General features: G+C 41.0%; 1 protein-coding gene and 1 long non-coding RNA gene across 5 annotated transcripts in view; one reads left to right on the top strand and one right to left on the bottom strand.

Annotated features, from left to right (window-relative positions):
• Positions 1-4,839: 4,839 nt before the first annotated feature.
• fynb (FYN proto-oncogene, Src family tyrosine kinase b) overlaps positions 4,840-18,625 on the top strand; it is an 86,817-nt gene continuing 73,031 nt past the window's right edge. For 2 of the 3 annotated variants that reach the window (XM_086262879.1, XM_086262880.1), the window contains exon 1: positions 4,840-5,005. The gene's annotated coding sequence lies outside the window, so the exon portion shown is untranslated. The remainder of the gene's footprint in view (positions 5,006-18,625) is intronic. The other variant, XM_086262877.1, reaches the window with a different exon arrangement.
• Positions 9,334-17,391, bottom strand: LOC147313386 (uncharacterized). 2 transcript variants are annotated; one of them, XR_015125049.1, is made up of 3 exons: positions 17,325-17,391; positions 10,403-10,608; positions 9,334-10,323 (listed from the first exon to the last, which is right to left on the bottom strand). It is a non-coding gene; the product is annotated as an uncharacterized LOC147313386 (long non-coding RNA). The 2 variants fall into 2 exon arrangements; XR_015125048.1 differs by lacking the exon at positions 17,325-17,391 and adding an exon at positions 10,682-10,798.

The following is an 18,625-nucleotide window of genomic DNA, read 5'->3' as shown; positions in this document are numbered from 1 at the left end:
TTGGCCCTGCGACAGACTGGCGACCTGTCCAGGGTGTACCCCGCCTCTCGCCCCATGACAGCTGGGATAGGCTCCAGCGCCCCCTGCGACCCTGAAAAGGATAAGCGAATGGATGGATGGATGGATAATAAGGGAGACTAAGACTTTAAAATCTATCAATATTTTCTTCTGCTTCTTTCTTGCTATTACTTGGAGGAACATGGGGTTCATTCATGCAACATGTGTATTTTATACAATTTCAAATATCTGCTGTGAAAACCATCTATGAAGTAGATATAAATAGAGATCTATAAAGAACATCCAGAAAATAAGAGTGTTTTTAGGCCTTTTTTTATCACTGGGAGAAAGATTTGACTTCTTGTTTAAAGAGGCCTGCTTTTCCATTGGAAATTAGGAAAAATGACTAAAATAAAAATAAAAACTAGATCAAAAATAAAGGTGCAGCTGTGTGGCTGGTAGGATAGGCTAGAGTCATTAAGAGGCCAGATAACATAAGTATATATCATTGTATTAATATTATATTAATTTTTAAAAAGAAAAAAGTGAAAATCTAGAAATAAGAAAAATAATCAACTAAACCCAAATCAAAACCTAATAGCTGGGGTTTAGACCATGGCCATAACTAGCTGAGAAGTCAAATAAGTAATTAAGAAGTAAAATAAAACCAGTTGACAGTAGAAGCCTTGTAGCTTACCTACCACCAGAGGGCGCAGTGATGCAGTCAATTAAGCTGGTGTTTCTTTTACATTACATACATCAATATTAAAGGAGAATATTGATTGAAACCAATAAATATTTTTTTAAATAATTACTTAAGGCTTTTTGTGTGTGTGAGAAGCCCAGACCTCCCTCTCCCCAGCCACCTCCTCCAGCTTGTCTGGGGGAACTCCAAGGCGTTCCCATTCTAGCCAAGAGATATAATCTCTCCAGCGTGTCCTGGACCAACCCTCTGATTAGCAGCTTACCTGCTCTACCTTCTAAGATACAGCTACAGGTTCAATTAACCTGTTAACATGAAAGAAAACACATATTGTTATATGTTGCAGTGTACAGCATCATTGTATGAGGTGTGAAGGATTAACTGTATCTATCCTTGTAGGAGCAGAATTAAATGAGTATGTTACATAAAGTGTTCCACAAACGGCCCAGTAAGTGACGTTATAGTTACATTATCCCTGGCCTAAACACATGTGTACAATAATTAGAATACCATAGTCACTACTGCAGATTCTTACATAGTTTACAGAAAAATAAATCTACTTTTGTTTTTAGTACAGAAAACACTTTCACAATTAAAAAATATTCTGACCACTCTGATGAAGCAGCCTCATGTGTAACAAATTATTTAAGAGTAAAGCTCAAACTGTGTTATACATCAGCTGTCTTTAGTCTGTGCAGAACTAACTGATAGTTATGAACAAGTTTTGCGTGTGCACAACCCTTAGTATGTTAGCTGTTTATTGTCCGCTCACCTTTTTTTTTACTATGTGTTCATACATCACTCTGCATTTAAACATTAGTTATTATTAATCTCCCTCTCTCACTCGTCCACAACATGTCTTTGTCCTGTCTTTCGCCCCTCACCCTCACCCAGTTAGGCAGATGGCTGCATCTCACTGAGCCCAGTTCAGCAGGTTTCTTTCTGTTAAAAGGGTGATTTTCCTTCAAATTGAAAAAAAACAAACTTGCTCATAGGGGGTCATCTGCTTGCTAGAGTTTTCTCTGTATTATTGTGGGGTCTTTACCTTTCAATATAAAGCATCTATTGATTTGGCACTATATGAATAAAATTGAATTGAAATTGAATTGATCTGAAATTATTAAATGTTCTTTCCGTGGGAGAGTTGCAGTCACTACATGTGTTTGGTGAGCTTCATATCCACAGTGAGTGATGTTGCAGAAGTTGTGAAAAAAGTTGTTTCCTACTGTATTTAAAGGCTAGACGACATCTATTCAGTGAGAGAGAAAGCACAAAAGCATCCTCCATGCTATAGCTCGTGAAGCACTCCATTGTCTATACCAGGATCCCGTGCCAGTGCTGAGATAGTGAGGCCTGCAGCTGTGCCAGTGTAGCAGAACTCCTCTTTTCCCCAGTAGTATTCCATAACTACTGCGTTTCTATTAGACACATAAATGCTCTTTTCCATAAGTAAAGCATTCATGTTTCTGGGCCTTTGTGAAAGATGAGGACAGAGCAGATGAGGGTTCCAGGAGTGTTTGGGTCAGGACAACACCCAATTAATAATATCAACAAACAAGCAGGCCAAGCCTAACCAGCTAGCTGTAACTTATTTATGATGCTTGAATCTAGCCACGGTTAATCTGCAATGATGCTGGGAAGGGGTGAACTAGGGGTGATTAGTATGTACTAATGTCTACAATACTACACTTGTGTATATTAGCATGAACTGATGCAGCTGGAGCATTATAATGCTAGGGTATTGACAGATAAAGTTGTTGTAATATGACCCGACCATACTGGATTTTGGTGATTGTACATCATGTATAGTCAATGTAGTGTCACAAACATGTTAGGTGTGGTTTATTATCTGAACTAGTGACATTGTAATGCAGTCATAAACAATTGTGACATGACATACTTTTATGATGTTATCAAGACCCCAAAAGTGAGACCGCTGAACTCAACATGCCATTTACTCTAGTCCCCTTGCTAAGATAGGTGACGAGCAGACAGACAAAGGTTCCTTGATGTATGGGATGTCAGGGCTGCTTACATAGAAGCATGTAAGTAAAGCTCAGTGTGTTACTCCATCCTGCCAAACATGAACAGCTGTAGGATATAAGTTGAAAGGAGCTGGCAGAGGGTAGAGTGGCTGTCATCACTGACACATCAGCCTTAAGACATCAGACATCAACTGGAAAGCAGAAACCTAAATAAGCAAAGGGTATAGAGCAAGACTAGACCACTGTCCTGATTCCACAGTTAGCCTGTGTCACTGCATTCCCATTTTTATCCACCCTGTTTGTAGAAAGGTCTACAGAATGTATTTTTTAGTGCAGTTTTCATCCTGGTGTGGAACACTTAACTATTTCTTCATCGTCTTGAGGACATCTAAAGGTGTGTGACTAGTCTAGATATGCTATGTATCCCTTGGTGCAGTTTGGGAGAAGGGTGCTCTGAGATTGTGCATCATCAGGGTTGTTGTTATAGGCAATTTGGTCCCTATATATTCATATCAAGAGCACCACACACGTTCCTAACCGGCACTAGACTATGCCAGAGCTTGCTCTTTGTCACAGTTCTATTAATAACAGATTACCTATACAAAGCAAGTGGAAGGTTTCTGGTTTGGTGGCCTATTGGTCTCATCTTTGCTTTTTGCAGATGATGGGTCCCTGCTGGCTTTGTTTAGCGCTGACCTCCATCTGAAACTGCGACTGGGGCTGTTTGTACCTAGGTGCAAAGCAGCAAGGACAAGCATTAGCACCTCCATGTGTGAGGCCACGGTGCTCAGCAGGGGAAAAAAATGAAATGGCCTCTTTGAGGAGACTCCTTTCTCTGCTGATAAGCACTAGAGGAGGTTTGGCATAGAATAAGTAGTAAAAATTGGAAGGATTCTACCACCTGACAAAAAATTAGGCGTTTTTAAGAACTGGCTATGTATAACATCACTGACTCATGGCGATCTATGAGTATCTGACCTACCCTTTCAACATTTTCAAAGAAGCATGGATGGCAGTGGGTCCGTTTCATTTGTTGTTCCAGTAAGTCAGCCCAGTGAGCTACAATATCAGCAGATATTATAGCATATAGGTTAAATAAAGATAGGGATATTACACAGAATAAAGAACTAATCTCATTAGCTTTTCATGCTAATTTAGTCAAAATATAAGTAAATACAACTGAATAACTGTTTTTAATGTCGCTATACCCATGGAAGATATTTCTACTGTTACATTTTAGCAAATATTTATATTATTTTGTTTTCAAAAGAAGAAGCAACTAAAGGAATAATAATATTACAAAAAAAAACTGTGATAAAAAGTGCTGCTCCATGTGCAGACAAAAGATGGCGCCTCAACAATATAACAAAACAAACAAACCTCCACAGCATCCCAAACAGCTATGTGTCTCTTCTTTTGTAAAGTCAAACACTTCATGGCAGGTCATTCACCTAGCACTTTATTATATAAAAATCGATTTTTATTTTAAATTTTAACAACAAAGGCCCCACATTATTTCACTGTCTCTAACTATTCCCAAATGTATTTTATTTTTGCCTTATTGAGCTTTAACATTCTAATAAAAGACTGTAATTCAATAACTTTGGTGTAAACAAAATTTTTCTCGAAGTGTGTCACGATGAAATGTTCGTCGAAGAAATCTATATACGGACAGTTCCCTGTTCCGCCTCCAAAACCTTTCCTCTCCTCTGATTGGAAGGACGTCCTATCAGTCAAACCGCCGGGTTCGGAATGTGCCCTTCGAAGCTTCTTAAAAAATACGGAATTTTAACGATCGATTATTCAAACGCCACAATAAGAACACCAAGGTATTAAACAAGTACGAAACAAACGTGACAAGCTTCACAAATTAGACCAGCGTTTAGTCAGTGTTTTTTTTTCTTTGAAAAATAACCAACGGTCATCTACTACTCCAGAAACAACATTAAATGAATTTGCAAACACATTCATCACCGTAACTTTTTATGTCTTACGTCCTGTGAGTGTAGCACTAAACAGAAGATATTTAGAATGTCACGGAGTTTCTTTCTTTCTTTCCCCCCCGTTCTACCATACAAATGATCCATGTAGTCTTCTTTCCCCTAGTTGGTCTGTGCCGACAATATCCGACGGCTCGTGAAGGCATCAGCCGTTTCATTGTGGCCCTGCAGAGCCAACGCCATCACACTGAAGCGGCTACGGCGAGCAGGACGGCGACAGCAGGGCCACCATAGCAGTGCAGTCTTTTATTACTGTCATATTATTTTATTATAACGACCATGGAATATAGTGCCGCGGACTATTAGACGTCTCTGAACTGGTAAGTTACACCGTTTTTTCGTTTCGCTCATCATTCTCGCTCTTGCTTCCCAAACCGATTGAATTACTTTGATTTTTTTGCTTTTCCCCAGGTGATATTATTATTGACGTTTTGGAACGTAAACGTGCTTAGCCCGTTCGCTAGCTCCACCGCTCAGTTTGTATAGAAAGGCTAAGGTGAGGCTGTTTGAATGTGATAACCGATTTATATATGGTAGAATAAATATACACACATCCAGTATGTACAAGTGGGATGAAGAAACAGCACCCGAAGCTAATTAAACAAGTAGGTTATCCACAGTCACCGATGGAAACCGAGCCTCTGACATGCAGGGGGCTTCAAAGCATCTTGACGCATTCGTTTTTGATTCACTCCAGCTCGCTTGTTTACCATTCCCCCCTCCCCTTTTCTCCCATCCTCAGCAGCAGCAGCCTCTCCTCTCCATTGATGCTCAGTGAAGTCAGATGAAGGACATAACCTCACATGATTCAGTGGCTCTGTTTTCTGCCATGCTTTTTCTGTGTGTGCTTCAGGGAGAAGCCTGGCTGCTCTGTTTACTTTGAGGAGCGGGCTGCATTCGTGCACGCAGTGCCATGCAGCTGTTCGAGTGTATTCGCTTCTTGTTAATGCCGATCCAAGCAATCTCTGTCTCTTTCAGCGGTTGGTTGGAAAGTCTTTTTTTCCTACTTTCCATCGGTGACTACTTTCACTGTACCTGTGGATTTTTATGCTCTGTGCCGATGATGTTGTTTGCATTTCAGGCTGATTTCTCCCTCCTTCACTTCAGTAATTGGGGTTAAACACTCATCACCTCTATTTCCGTTTAAAACAATGATGAGCATCCCTCCATCTATTGACTTCAGACCATAAAACTGCATACCTCTGACCGGCAGCCATACGTTCCCTGTGTTTTGATAGCAAAATGGGTGCAGTATATATATGTGTCATTAGCAATCCTTAATGAATGACCCTCTATTTGCGAGAGTTGTAATCAATGTGTTTTTGGTGGCACTTAAAGGGAAAGTGCAGAAACTAGAGGGCCTTGTAATGTGTGATTTTATTTCGTTTTTTTAGAAGTACTATTATGGCCTGTTTGCAGAAAGGCAGCTTCCTCTGGTTTTGAGCATGCCAGCAGCTGGTGTGCAGCTCCTCCGCCTGCACTGAGTGCAAGATTTCTGCAGTAGGAGGAAGAAGCTGGGATGTGGTCTGCTGAGTTTAGGTTCTGCAGGTGCACTGTGTAAAGGCACAGTATATGCATCTGAGGACGGATGTATCTCTAGGATGATATCAGATATCTGCTCACAGCTAATAGTCTTGGAAACAGAGCGTTGGAACCAGAGTGCTTTCAGGTTTTTTTCTGCTGATCTAAATCATTACTGTAAATCAGCAGAAATATTTGTTTTACCAATTTTAAATTAAAAATTTGTTTAACATGCCAGTCGTTGTAATAAAGTTCTAGATTGCACATGTCGCCGTCTGACTCGTTGCTGAGTTCAGGGGCGCTTTTTTTAATACTCTGTCTTAACCGAATCAGATGAGACATGAGTCCCTGATGGAAGTCACTCATGTTTAGTGAGGCAGCTTTAAACAGCTTGTTTTGCCAGGAGATCTGATCAGGCAGGTTATCACACAGAGGTGATCAGGTCAGGAAAACAGGAGAAGAGGAGTGTTTGCAGTGAATTTTGCCAATAATAAACTGTGGATAACTGCAGTCATAGACTAGTGCTTTCGCCTCAAGCTTCCAAAGATTGAAGATTAAATCCAAACTAGTGCAGAATTTCACACAGAAGTCGATTCTGTCTGCGGCGGACAGGGATGTGCGCAAAAGGAGACACACCCACATTTTGTTAAATGAAAAAAAGGGTAAAGCCCTGTTGTTGTCTTTGCACTGTATTTGGCTGCTTCTTTGGCAATTCAAGCAATTCATATTGTTTGTCCCATCAGCCTACATTAAATAATCTATAATATCAGTATGTTTTAATACCAGCTGTGTGCAGTGGTACAGTACACAGTGAAACAAGACAGCATTTCTCCAAGACCATGGTGCTACATGTAACATACAGTCAGCACGGGACTATATAAAGCGCAAAGCGTGCAAAAATTGCCAAAAAACATGCAACAATGACAGTGGGTTGTGCAAAAAGACTGAGCAACTCTCCAAACTATGTCTGAAAATGCAGTTTATTAAACAGTTGCTTATGCGTGCACCAAATTCCTGTCCAGCAAACTTCTCAGAGGCTGTTTGGGTAAAAACCTGGCTCAGTGAAGCCACACACACTTAGGGGTGCAACATGGCCCAATAGTAGTTTCTGTATTTATGCTGTGGTGATAATGCTGCATGATTGTGATCAGATGACAGTGTCTTGAAAAGCTGGTGGAGTTTTTATCAGAAGTTTAATGTTTGATGAACGTACTGCAAGTGACTATTTGTCTCTTTAATGGTTGTCACTAACCTACAGTAATGCACAGAATGGTCACAGTCTGACATCTTCCAGTCAACAATTCATAGAAAATTTCATGATAATCTAGAAGTTTTTCAATTTTAGGAAATATTTTGGACACTGATTTTGTGTGCTTACAGAAACTGAGTGAAAATACAGGCTTTGATTTTTGCAGCTCTTCGTTGTAAAGTTTGCACTGAACTACGGCTGAACTGAACAGCCTGAGAGACGCAAGAAGCATTCACTGCTGTAGCAGTCTCTAGCCGAACCCTAATGTGCACATTATACTCTCTCCATCTGCAAGTGTGCTGGGATCCGCGTGACGTAAATTTCATCAACAGACAGTAAATGTGACCGCTCCGAAGTGGAATTCCGTGGGGAACTTAGATTACAATGCAGCCCAGGGTGGGGCTGAGTAAAGAAGTATAACAAGAATGACTACCCGGCCATGGGGTCTCCAGCTGTCCGTATCCACAGCAGAGTATAATGTAGGATTGGCCTTTTTGGCATAAATATGATTGAAATTCATAATGAACTACATTATAGCATTTAAGAATATCTGTTCTGAAGGAAACAACGTACTGTAGGTCCCACGTAGTAGGTACTCCTATATACACAGCTGATCCCAGTTGGTAATTTTAAGCTCTTGATTTAACTTAATTGCTGGAGGGTTAATTAACTGTGAGACAGCTCGAGAGCCTAATTGGACTGCTTCTGTGGTGATCTGAATCAAATACACCTATGAATTTAAGATCTCATTTCACACTTGAAGCATATCCACAGACACACCAGGAGACAAAACACAAATATTTATTGATCAGTTTTGTTCATTTTCTTCAGGGTCTAAAAAGTGAAGCCAAAGTAAAAGTTCTTAAACCCATATTTTTTACAACATGTGGGGGGAGACTCCTTTCTGTTCCATTTGTGTGGAGTTCAATAGACTTAAGTAAACACTTTCTCAAAGATTTAATGGGCTCAGTCACTGTTTTCATATCATACTGTGATGATGATGTTTATTTTATGCGTTATGATAGTTATCAGAGTTATAAAGGGGATTATGCTAGGATTGGTCTTGGAATAAGGACTAGATTAGTATGAGGCTGGTCAGTCAGAACTGGCCTCTGCTCATTATATCTAAGGATAGCAGAATCACTGAATCATGATACCATAGTAATTCTGGTGAATGTATCATGAGAGTATTATATGGTAAGTTGCTCTATTATTGCAGATGAAGCTGATAGTATGAAATTAGCCTGGGATTTGACCCACATAGGACCAGATGCGCTCTCATTGTGCTCAGTGTTCCTGCTTGAGGAGGGTGTTCGGGTGTTGTCATTCCCTCTTATCCTTTTGGTTCCTGTCTGTGCACAGTGAATTTGGCTAGATCCATTTTGAGTAGATTTGGGGAGCTGACAGCATCAAGGCTAATGCTAATCCTCATCTTTGTGCAATCTTATGTAATCTTTAATCTCTTACTGCACAATTATACACTTTTCTGACAGAAAATAGACATTCTGGAAGACTTTTACCCTTAGTAGCTAAATTCTGCAGGATGGACCTACAGATAATATTTATTTAGTAAAAAAGAAAACAAGTTGCTTCTTCAGTGAGTGTCTTTCATCCCACAGATTGACTTAAAGTTCAGCTGGCAGTGCTAATACTTGTTCTGGTGAGTTCAGTCAAGTGACACATGAACCAGTTTTCCACCTGCTGGAGATTCTGGTTATAGGGATCCTCCAGGCCCACTTCCACTGCTGCTGTTCAAGACGGTACAGTTTTGAATTTGGGATGCAACAATCCAATTTATTTATGGATGAAACAAGATTAGGATAAATATTTTTTTAACATGTTGACAGAGGAGAAACTCTCGTGGTAGGACAGCTAAATGCTTCCATAATTAAGGGAATATTTTGCCCTCCATTAACAGATGTAGCAGCACAGCTGAGTGGTGTCTGTGTGTAGAAAAACCAATGCAGGACTTCGTGTCATCACATGGAGGTCAGATTGTTCAGGCTCACACAATCTTAGACAGCCGTTCATCTGTTCTCAACCTCACACCAATTAAATGTGCCTTTTTCCTCTTAGTTTCTTATTTGTTTCTTTGCTCTGGTGGTTGGGTTGTGGCGTGCTTGCAGGCTGAAATTATTGTCACGCTTGAGTAAATGTTGATCCGTGTATGAATGCAGGCTCTGACTGAGCCAGTGGGGACATACGGTGACACGTGGGAGCCGAGCTGTAGATCACACGATGGCCTTCGCTCCCTCTAGGATAGAGCTGGGCGATAGAACGATAACGATATGTATCGCGATATAACTTTTACTCGATAGAGAAATTAAGCTATCGCGATAGACCTCGCCGCTCTTGTCCTCTTTAAAAAAAAAAAAAAAAAAAAAAGGTCAGCCAATCCAAATTAAGTAGCGCAGAGCCGAACCAATCACAGCCGCAGCGTCACGTCGCGTGACTTGTTACGTACAGCACAAGTGCCAAGCCACACGTGTGTTTGTTTGGGAAACAGCCAGCGGGTAATGGAGCCAGCGCGTAATGGAGGAAATGAGTGTGCCGACTAGAAAAATCAACCGAGCGTGACCGAAGAGAAAACAGATGATGGTTGCAATGCCGGAGAGATTGTCGAACGGAAGTGTCACGGCGACGGATGGCCGGTACTGAATAGGACTCAGGTGCAGAAACCCAGAGCGGAGACAGTAGATGATTTAACAGTTTATTACGGTTAAGTGCAAGGGGGAAAAAAAGGGAAACGTGGCAAAGACAGAAAATGACGAGACGTGGAGCCTTGGTGTGGCGTGCCCAGGGGAACGTGGCTAGGGCGAGGGAACGAGGCCTGAGAAGTGGAACGGAGCTGAGTGGGGAACAGTCACACTGAGGGGAGAGGATATAGGAGTTAGGCAGGTAGTGAAGGCAGCTCAGAAGTGGCCAGTATAAGAGCAGCAATTCTTACTTGCAGTTAGGGACCTGGAGTGTTTGAGAGGGGGATGATGAAGATCCAGGGGAGGCTGAGTGGCGTGGAAAGGCTGACCTGAGATCCGGGGCTCCAGATGGAGTGTGATGGCAGGAGGGCAGGCAGGTGAGGCACAGAGGGATTTCCAAAATGATCACTAGGTATCCCGAGTCCGGAGGTGGAGTGAGCCAGGGTGGGTACAGCAACTGTAGTACAAAAGAGTCTTTGTTAGTAAGATAAATCACAGCGAGAATTTGAAACACAAGACCTGTTACCAACATGGGTTGATGACGAACTGGCAGTGAGTGAACATCGATGTGTGGTTTAAATCCCTCTGGCTTGAAAGCCTGCAATAGGCTCCAGGTGTGCAGGAGCTGGAGTTGGCCCTGCCCAGGGGCGGATCCCAGGTCAGTTCAGGAGCCTAATGGAAACTCCAGCCACCCACCGTAGACCATGACAGTAAGAGCCATAGAAGTTCCGTAGTGTGAAGGTATTTCGGCTATTTCAAGTCTGACAAAAAACAGAGTAGCGTGCACTGTAAATTGTGCCGAAAGCAAGTCTGGAAATACAATAAACTGGTGCATGCGTCACACTGTGCGCCACGTTATTGTTTCGGTGAAATGAATTTCTACAATACTGTTAATTCTACTCTCTGCAGTGTTTAAATGCTTACATATACACACAGTTACTGTCCCTCCACACATACGACTCGGTTCTGCTTCTGTGCCCCAGCTTTGTTTACTTTTTCCCACCGAGGCTTCTAGACTTCTGATTGGCCAACATTTCTGCACGGTTAGGAATCTAGCGCCACCTGCTGCTTTGGCATGTTCATAGCAGCGTTTTCCTTCATTTCTGCCTTTATGTGTGGACGGGATTATTTTTAAAACGAAAACGGAAAATCTCAGTTTTCAAAAATACTCGTGTACGTGTGGACGTAGCCTCAGTCTCTGACTGGAAGCGCTAATTCGTCATTTTGTCAGACTAAAGTAACTGTTAAAACTGTTTGAAAAGCTCAGCTATACAACAAGGAGAGATTGAGAATTTCCTTTTAGTTCTCAGTTTATTTGATATTGACAAAAGTTAGTCAGTTTTGTCTGTTCTTCTGTAAAACAAACTAAGATTTATTTTTAGAATTTATATTTTGTTTCTAAGTGGAATTGACAATTTAGTCTGTTTCGTTTGTTCTATTTTGAAACTTAAACGCTTTAGTGGCTGCCTTTTGTGTAGTTTGCAATATTTGCCTTTATTTATCTGAAAAAGTCTCATGTTCCTTAAGTACATCTACCCTGTTGAACTTATTATGGGAAATAAATATTTAAATAAAAACAAGCTGCTGATTATTTCACATTTTACTTGTGAGCAACGGCACATTTAAATCTTACAAATATAGTTATTTGGCTTATATCGTGATAGATATCGTTATCGCCTGAAATGAAAAAAACATATCGTGATATGAAAAAATCTCATATCGCCCAGCTCTACTCTAGGATGTCCCCCATGAATTAAAAACAGAGGCTATTCTGCTTTTGTTGTCTCCCCAATCCATCAGCTTCATTAATGAATTAGGCATGTTTATAAGCCAAACGTATTGCCACTGGGTCATCGTCGTAGCCATGTCAAGGGAGGAAACGATGTGTGAAAGTGATACACTGGCATGAAAAAGCTTGTCAAAACTGGGCCCGTGGAGATGTCCATCTTTGGGGTGTTTCTTCAAAGGAATTCAATTAGTGGGAGTTATTTGTCTTGCTTCAAGGACCCGGGGAATACAGGGATCCTATCATGCCGATCGCATCATGACAGTCCACTTCAACCTGCCACACTCTTTGTGTTTGCTCACAGAGTACTTAAAATGCACAAAGTCGGTCGGCGGTGCTTAAATGTGGCTTCATTTCCTCTGAAAAAAAATCTCACACTCGCTCGTTTACATCTGGAGTGCAGGCAAAGCAAGAGAATTTGAGCAAGCATGGCTGCTTCTCATATCCTGCTCAACATTTTCCATTTTTAATCCCCCCCCCCCTTTTTTTTCTTTTAATCTCTCCAATTCCATTTAGCTCTCAAGTCCATTTAGCCTTTATTCATGAGTTCAGCAGTGCACTGGAGCTCCTCGGTCTATATTTAAAAACCTCACCACTGAATAAATCGAGCAGAAATCTTTTAATTCTGCCAGCCATCTCCCCACTCCAGAGTTTTTACAGTGGAGCTGGAGCAGAGGAAAGACAGAGATAGGTTCCTTTACCAGGCTTCAGCCATACGCTAGCCTCTCGGCAGTTACACAGAGATACAATTGACTGAATGAGTTATCCTCAGACTTTGTAACTCTGTAACTATTTTCAAATATTTTGTTGGAAAAAGCCAGTCGATGCTGACTATGTATAAAATTATTATAGATGTCAGCAGTCAAGATTTGTATGTTTGTCATGCCAATTCTATGGTGGCTAATCTCATATCTGACATATAAGTTATGTTTATAAAGAGTTCTTGGTTTCAAGAAATAACAAAAAACAAGGAAGGATATTAGTATCAGCATCAGCGTGTGCAGATCAGTCGTTACATAAAAGTCAGTTTTAGGCCAGTAAAGAAGTGCCGAAGCAGGTTTGTGCACAAAAAGAACTTAGAGAGAACTCAAGTAACCAAGTGAAGCAATAATATTGGGTTTAACGTATTATTAGATATGTTTATATTTTGGGATCTTAACATTTGTATTGGAATTTGTTTGCTTGCTTGCTCATTTTCTCGGAAATTATTTGTCAGAGAGCCAAAGTTGTATTCAAGACATGTCATCATTTCCTCTGACATCAGTGGAGAAACTTAATTATAAGCAGTGCGGGCTGTTTTCTAATATTAGCTAATTAGCCAGCACCAACCCACATATCAACCTGCTTTCCAAGTCACAAAAATACAAAAACATACAATCTATTAATTGTATGTTTTATAAAATATCACACCTAGTAGTTTTTCTGTGTGTGTAGTTTTGCAGTAACCAAGGGACAGTTACATACACGGGAAAACTGCATATATTCAGCATATTTCTTATGTAATAAAATTCCAGATTTGTTCAAACTCTTAACAGGTTGTGCGGTCTGCAGAGTTTTACAGGCCCCACACATATTTTAACAGGCGTGTCAAGAAACAAGCAAAGAATCAGATAAAATAAAGCTCATTACTGCAGACCATATACTACAGAGAAACTCAATCTGTAATAATGTATCATCAGTAGTTATTAGATTTAGTGGAGTAAATGCTTTGCTACCCGTCAGTTGGGATGGTTGCTGTCATCCTGCACAAAAGTTTGAACATTTTTTATTGAATTTATTTGTACAGCACCAAATTACAACAAAAGCCATCTCGAGGTGCTTGATATTGTAAGGTAAAGACCCTACAATAATACAGAGAAAACCCCAACAATCCAACGACCCCCTATGAGAAAGCACTTGGTGAAAGTGGGAAGGAAAAACTCCCTTTTTAACAGGAAGAAACCTCCAGCAGCAGCAGGCTTAGGGAGGGACAGCTATCTGCTGCACCACTTGGTGGTGATGGAAGAGAGCCTGATTAATAACAACTCATGATTAAATTCAGAGTTTTTTGTAAACACACATCACACAAAGCTAGGAGTTGTCTGCATGCAGACAGCTTGTTCTTAAGTCAGCTGTGCTGATTGTGAGAGGATCGCTTTACTTCATGCTTATGCTTGTTGAATACGATGTTTCATATGACTCTTGTTGGCTTTTCACCTACTAAGGAATAGATTTGATTACAGCAACTGCTGCTGTCAGCTCTACAATAAGACAGACAGAGAAGAAAGGGCTGCAGAGCTAGCATAAACTACACACTGTTGTTTGGTGTGTGAGGTTACTTGATTTGAATCTTCTGTTTTTTATTTGTATATGTGCTTCTCAATATGTTTTATAGTCTGCACGTATCTATTTTAGTCATACGTGCTACACAACCGAGCGCTGTCACTTTTGTACAGTATTTTCCACGTCACAGAATCGTTTTTTCTCTCTTTCCTCTTATACTGTTTTTTATTGCTATAATACTGACTGAAAGAAAAAAGCTAGATGTTAGAGCTCTGTTCAGCGCCTGACAGGTGAGCTGTGATTGGTGGAAAAACCATCAGCTGCCCATCAACTTTCCCAGCATATGTTTTTACTGGTTCAGGGGCACAGGGGCATCTTTCTTGCATGAAATGTGTTAGACATTAAGCAAAGCAAAGAGTCTTGATGTAGTCAGCATAATGTATGCAGCCATTTCGTCACAGGGGCTCCCAAAATGATCCAATGTGTCAGGCCGATTATGTGTAGTGAATGCATTCATTGGATTGGGTCAAGGAATGGCTTGCTGTAAATTCACAAGGACGGTGCTTCTCCAGAGAGCGTTAGCATGAGCATCTCCGAGCTCTTTCTCCGCCAGTCACAAGTAGCAATCATGTGGGCGTTGATCTTCGTTGATCGAAGCGACGATTGAGGCGCGTGATACATCTCGCTGTGCTTTATTATTTATTAATGATATGTTTATGGTGGTGGCGTGAGACTGATAACGAGTGTTTGTGTTTTGACTAAAACAAAAGTGCTTTCTGTACACACGCTAACGGCACTGAGAGTTTTCATGCATTATTAAGTTGCTGTGAATTTTCCCTGCTACGTCCAATGTCACGTGTGGGACAAAGGCTGGATTCTGTCTCAACAAAGCCTTACTGTGCCACATGTTGAAATCTGCATAGCAGAGAAGCAATTATGTTTTATGGTCTCTATGAATTTCAAATGCAGACTTTATGGTTTTGCTTTGTGCCCACAGACTTTCTGTCAGATTGTGGTGGACAAATGAGTGTTTCTGTGTGGAAGCTTTTGTTTCTGAGCCTTTACCTTTGTCTTAGCAACTGTGACAAACTCCTCCATGGATGGAGGTTTCTATTATAGCCAGTTTCCACCACTATATAGAGCCCCCTGATCCGTGTGCTGTCCGTATTACGCTGTGGTCTACGTTTCACTGTGCAGCGTCATTTCCCTGCATTGCTGATGCAGCTGCAAGATGCTGACAAAGGAGATGATTGCTCACCCTGGCAGCAGCAGTGCACTGGCACACCAGGCCAAGGCCTACACCAGGCCCCCATTAAATGGCTGTGATGTTGCCAAGGGATAGAGCTGCTGGCAGAGCAACAGAGCTTTATCTTCAGGACACCCTGGCACATGTTAAATGAGTTCCACAGCTTTGAATCAGCATATGCTGATAGGATTTTTATCATTTCTCAGATTCCCGTAGGAATAATGCACTATATTGCAATCGAAAGGATCTGAATCGTTTGCAATGAGATGTGCATGGTAATGAGTCACATAGCTTAAGAAATGAGTGATTTGTCTATAGAGGCTGCGGCCAGGGTTGAAAAGTTCAATCTAAAGCTGAATCTTCCCTAAGCTGCCATACACTGATGCTCCTCTAAGACCCCGACTGAAAGAGATGTGAAACTGAGCAGCACTCGAGCTGAAACATGAAATGTTCAATTCACATTCAGTTTTGTCACCCAAACATAGGGTCCCATTTGTGTCCTCCAATCACACATCAGACATCCATGGATGTTTTGTATATCCACTCTCTCTCCTCTGCACATGTCCAAACCATCGCAGCTTTACCTTTCTAATCAACCTGACTTGTTCCTCTCAGTCCATTCTGCTCACTTGCACTGAAAAACTTCACATCTTTGACTCTCTCACCTCCAGCTTATCCTCCTGTCTTTTTATCTGTGCCTCTTTCTCCAAACCATACATCATAGCAGGTCTCACTACCTTCTTTTAAACCTTCTCTTTCACTCCTGCTGTGTGTATGCGCAGCTTCATTCGCATATTTAATAAAACCATTAAAAATCTTCTCTCTAACTATTTAAAATAAATAAATAATAATATGTTGATGCCTTTTTGCACTGCAGTTAGCAAGCAGCAGTCTGTTGGTCCTTGTTGAGCTCAGCATGGCAAGAGAATAAGTTCCGGTCAGAGCGATCCTCCAGGTCACAGGAGATCATTTTGGCTTGTTTTAGATACCATATCAGCTTTATCTATACTGTACTAGAGTAGCTTTTCAGTTGAATATAATCTTACACTGGCTCTTATTTTGCCTTTTCAGGCCATTCTCTTACTTAGTGGAATTAGAACTGCAGCATTCCAAACCTCCCCTGGCATTAACATCAACATGAAGCGTCATGGCACACAGCTGGCCGAATAGCGCCTCTAGGTATACTGTTTAGGCACCTTAGGACTTTTAGCCATATAGCGTATGTCCTGATAACACAAAATACAACATCCTCCATATCACCCACTCTCTGTCTACCAGTCATTCTGGAGTTTCCCTCACTCTGCTGTCAGTGCGGTCTGTGGGAGTAAGATCAGTTGTTAATTCTCTCTTCTTATGAACACCCTCAGTTTTTTTCTCACTTTAATCACCTGGCAAATCCTTCTCTGATGTAAGGATGCGGAAACCCAGAGGAGGAGGCCTAATGTGCTGTTAGGATAATGGTTCATTTTAATCCACTCTTCAACAGCGTATGCCAGTCAGACTCTCACTGGTGGTGCTGGTCAGTCAATCAAATTAAATCTCTGAGGGAAATATTCGGGATGTTGTAACGTGGTACGTCTTTACCATGAGTTGTATCAGAATGTTGGAGGACAAAACACACACAGCTGAATATAAAATCACTGTTGAACTACCACACTGTCTGCAAGATTGCTCCACATCCATGTAAAGGCTACAGCCTGCAGCTGTAAGCTTTGCCAATGCAGCTATTATTGAAATGGCAAAGTGCCCTACTTACCCTTTAGAGACTAGCCCTAGAATGAACCACAAGTGGGTGGCTGACAGCGAGCTATATGTTCAACTATACAAGTCAGAAAGACAAAGTCGCCCACCACAACAGAAACTTCTTGGGTTCACTTACCAGCAGGGGTCCCTCCAGCTTGGCGAGGGTCCCCAAAGAATTGTGGCTTCCTCTATGTTTCCTCTCCTTCTACACTTGCACTTGTCTCCTGCTATAATTTGCTGGAGGAATCAAGGAAATATGGAAGGAAATGAGTCTCCAAAAGGTTACAAACATGTATGGTATGATCCTCAAGCCTATCACTTGGATACAAATACAGATGTAAAGAGCATCTGCTCTATTTTACAAATGCATATGTCTGAATCTGAAAACCTCACTTCAGCACAAATGTCTTTTCACTCACTGATTGCATGAGTTGTGTGCATAGATCATATCACATGTAAATGAGGTTGTGAGACAAATCCACAAATGTGTGCTATATTCAAGTGCGAGATAGAAAACTTGGACATCTGGGCTGTAACTCTTCACTTCTCGACTGTGACGTATACATTTACCAATTGCAGACTCTGTATAGTAGCATATAAAGGTTACTATATAATTGAAAGAAATTCCTGCTATATGGTGGATGCTCTTCTGCTGAGAAGACAGTCGGACAGTGTGAAACAATACAGAACAATAACCCTGTGGCTCATATCTTAGTTATAAATTCAGAGGAAATGTTGGTAGTTAAGGAGTAGTTGGCATGCTCTTAATAAGACTGAAACATTTATTGCTTGGTAATATTTGACAAATAGTTGAACCAACTATATTAGTTATGAAGCTATTATTAATGTTATTGTGCTGTTATCAGAGAATAAGAAGATGAAGATCAAAGGGTCAGGTTTAGCTACACCTCTTTACAATTCTTACTATCTGTTTAAAAATCTGTCTAAAAAAGAAGTATACTAAATTAAGTCTAGTACAGTTACTACACTGCTTATTCCCTAGGTGCACTGCACAGTGCATAAACATGAGTTCATGGTTGTAATTAGGTTATTATCTTATTTGTATCATTGCTAAACCTAGATGCTAAGGGCTAACAACAGAAAGCAACGACCATGGAAGTGAAAACCAGCGTGTGTCAGAGGTGATGGGGTTGCACTGAGGTCCAGCTGAACTGTGAATCACAGAATATACCATGGAGCAGGAAATGAGCAGAATAAGAACACTTTCAGTATTCGGATGCTTTCTAAACAGGCAGCTGTTGTGTTTGGGTGTGTAGCTGTGTGTGGTTGCTGAGTTCGGGTGACGAGGACTGGAAGAATGTGAAAAGTTTTTAAAGGACAATAGAAGACTTGTGACCATTAATAGATGTGCATATGGAGCCGCTGTTGACTGTGCTCACTTGGATGAAGTACAAAAACAAAAGCAGCACAAACCCT

The sequence above is a fragment of the Aulonocara sp. 'chitande type north' Nkhata Bay genome, linkage group LG15, assembly GCF_057382095.1.
Source record: "Aulonocara sp. 'chitande type north' Nkhata Bay isolate Kocher_YH1m ecotype deep benthic linkage group LG15, A_spYH_male_GT1.1, whole genome shotgun sequence".
Classification (NCBI taxonomy): Eukaryota; Metazoa; Chordata; class Actinopteri; order Cichliformes; family Cichlidae; genus Aulonocara; species Aulonocara sp. 'chitande type north' Nkhata Bay.
The sequence above is the reverse complement of the archived record's forward strand: the minus strand, read 5'-3'. Positions and strand labels throughout refer to the sequence as shown.